General features: G+C 49.9%; 1 protein-coding gene across 1 annotated transcript in view; it reads left to right on the top strand.

Annotated features, from left to right (window-relative positions):
* nbeal1 (neurobeachin-like 1) overlaps positions 1-2500 on the top strand; it is a 71175-nt gene that overhangs the window by 37818 nt on the left and 30857 nt on the right.

Below are 2500 nucleotides of genomic sequence, written 5' to 3'. Positions count from 1 at the left end.
ACACACTCACCTGCTCAACACCACACACACTCACCTGAACACCTGCTCAACACCACACACACTCACCTGAACTCCTTCACAGGCATGTCACACCTCAACACCACACACACTCACCTGAACACCTCCTCAACACCACACACACTCACCTGAACTCCTTCACAGGCATGTCACACCTCAACACCACACACACTCACCTGAACACCTCCTCAACACCACACACACTCACCTCAACACCTGCTCAACACCACACACACTCACCTGAACACCTGCTCAACACCACACACACTCACCTGAACACCTGCTCAACACCACACACACACACATGCTCAACACCACACACACTCACCTGAACACCTTCACAGGCATGTCACACCTCAACACCACACACACACCTCATATTGTCCACCATGTGCCTAATATGGGTTAGTCGGACTTTCATTTCCTCTGTGTTTGTTCAGGTCAGGTTTCACCTGTGCAGCTCAGTCTCTGCCATATTGGCCCTTACTGCAGCCAAGCCCTCGAGCCACTCATGGTTCTGTTGAAGGAGAATGTTCACCAAACAGAAATACGAAGTCTAGGTTACACACTGATCCTGCTATGTAAAATGACATTTTCTTTTTTCTAATATTAAATGGTCAGTTTGGCACAAGTTTCAGGGATGATTAGAAAGTTTGGGGGTGTTGCTAAGATTGGGGTTGAGGTCTTCAGTCACTGCTGACTCAGCAGTTTTATCAGCAACATTCCATAGCTGATGTTTTTAGTAAGGTCCCACCTTTGAAGGTTTTAAAATATCTTACTAGCATAGATTTTAAAAAACATATTTAAGCTTCTCTAACAAACAATGCTCTGGCCATTAAATAGCCTTAGTTGCTGAAATGGCCTTAAATTAAACAAACAAACAAACAACACACACACACACACACACACACACACACACACACACACACACACACACACACTGCTGACTCATGCTGCCTCCTCCTAGCCTTATAAAACGTGTCAGATGTGTGAAGCTGTTACTGAAAGCAGCATGTTGGGTACAGGGCAGCTTTCAAACAGGATGTTTCAGTGCAGCACAGTTTCAGTAGCCTCAGTTAGCCTCAGCCGCCCGCAGCCAAACCACAGCCCTGGGCAGTTAGCCGCAGCCACCCGCAGCCAAACCACAGCCCTGGGCAGTTAGCCGCAGCCAAACCACAGCCAAACCACAGCCCTGGGTTAGCCGAGTCAGCCAAGAGCCAAAACCACAGCCCTGGGCAGTTAGTCAGCAGCCAAACCACAGCCCTGGGCAGTTAGCCTCAGTCAGCCCAAGAGTCAAAAACCACAGCCCTGGGCAGTTAGCCTCAGCCGCCCGCAGCCAAACCACAGCCCTGGGCAGTTAGCCGCAGCCAAACCACAGCCCTGGGCAGTTAGCCGCAGCCAAACCACAGCCCTGGGCAGTTAGCCGCAGCCCTGGGCAGTTAGCCGCAGCCCTGGGCAGTTAGCATCAGCCGCCCGCAGCCAAACCACAGCCCTGGGCAGTTAGCCGCAGCCCTGGGCAGTTAGCCGCAGCCCTGGGCAGTTAGCCGCAGCCCTGGACAGTTAGCATCGCCTGCACACGTCCTATTTCTTTACTTGCTCAATAAACAAAGAATAAATAAATAAATAAATAAATAAACAAACATGAAGCTTACAGTACCATCCACACATGTGTATTTCCCTCGCTTTAAAACATTTGAACAGTGTGTGGTGTGGTGTGGTGCGGTGTGTGTGTGTGTGTGTGGGTGTGTGTGGTGTGGTGTGGTGTGTGTGTGTGTGTGTGTGTGTGTGTGTGTGTGTGTGTGTGTGTCGAGTGTGAGCACACGTGTTGTATTTCCCTTTTTTAAAAACGTCACCAAAGCAGTAACGTTAACTGATTGTGGCTCTGGGAGCGTCCTTGTCACTGTGCTCGCTGGCATGACTTGCTGTGGGAAACTTCGCTGTACACCCCATCAAGGCTAACGTTAGAGGGATGAAATACCTGCACGCTGTACACCCCATCAAGGCTAACGTTAGAGGGATGAAATACCTGCACGCTGTACACCCCATCAAGGCTAACGTTAGAGGGATGAAATACCTGCACGCTGTACACCCCATCAAGGCTAACGTTAGAGGGATGACATACCTGCACGCTGTACACCCCATCAAGGCTAACGTTAGAGGGATGAAATACCTGCACGCTGTACACCCCATCAAGGCTAACGTTAGAGGGATGAAATACCTGCACGCTGTACACCCCATCAAGGCTAACGTTAGAGGGATGAAATACCTGCACGCTGTACACCCCATCAAGGCTAACGTTAGAGGGATGACATACCTGCACGCTGTACACCCCATCAAGGTTAACGTTAGAGGGATGAAATACCTGCACGCTGTACACCTCATCAAGGCTAACGTTACAGGGATGACATACCTGCACGCTGTACACCCCATCAAGGCTAACGTTAGAGGGATGAAATACCATTGCATCATACAACGAAGTGTA

This window comes from Alosa alosa, chromosome 23 (assembly GCF_017589495.1).
Source record: "Alosa alosa isolate M-15738 ecotype Scorff River chromosome 23, AALO_Geno_1.1, whole genome shotgun sequence".
Taxonomy (NCBI): Eukaryota; Metazoa; Chordata; class Actinopteri; order Clupeiformes; family Clupeidae; genus Alosa; species Alosa alosa.
This window is presented reverse-complemented; position numbering and strand designations above follow the sequence as displayed.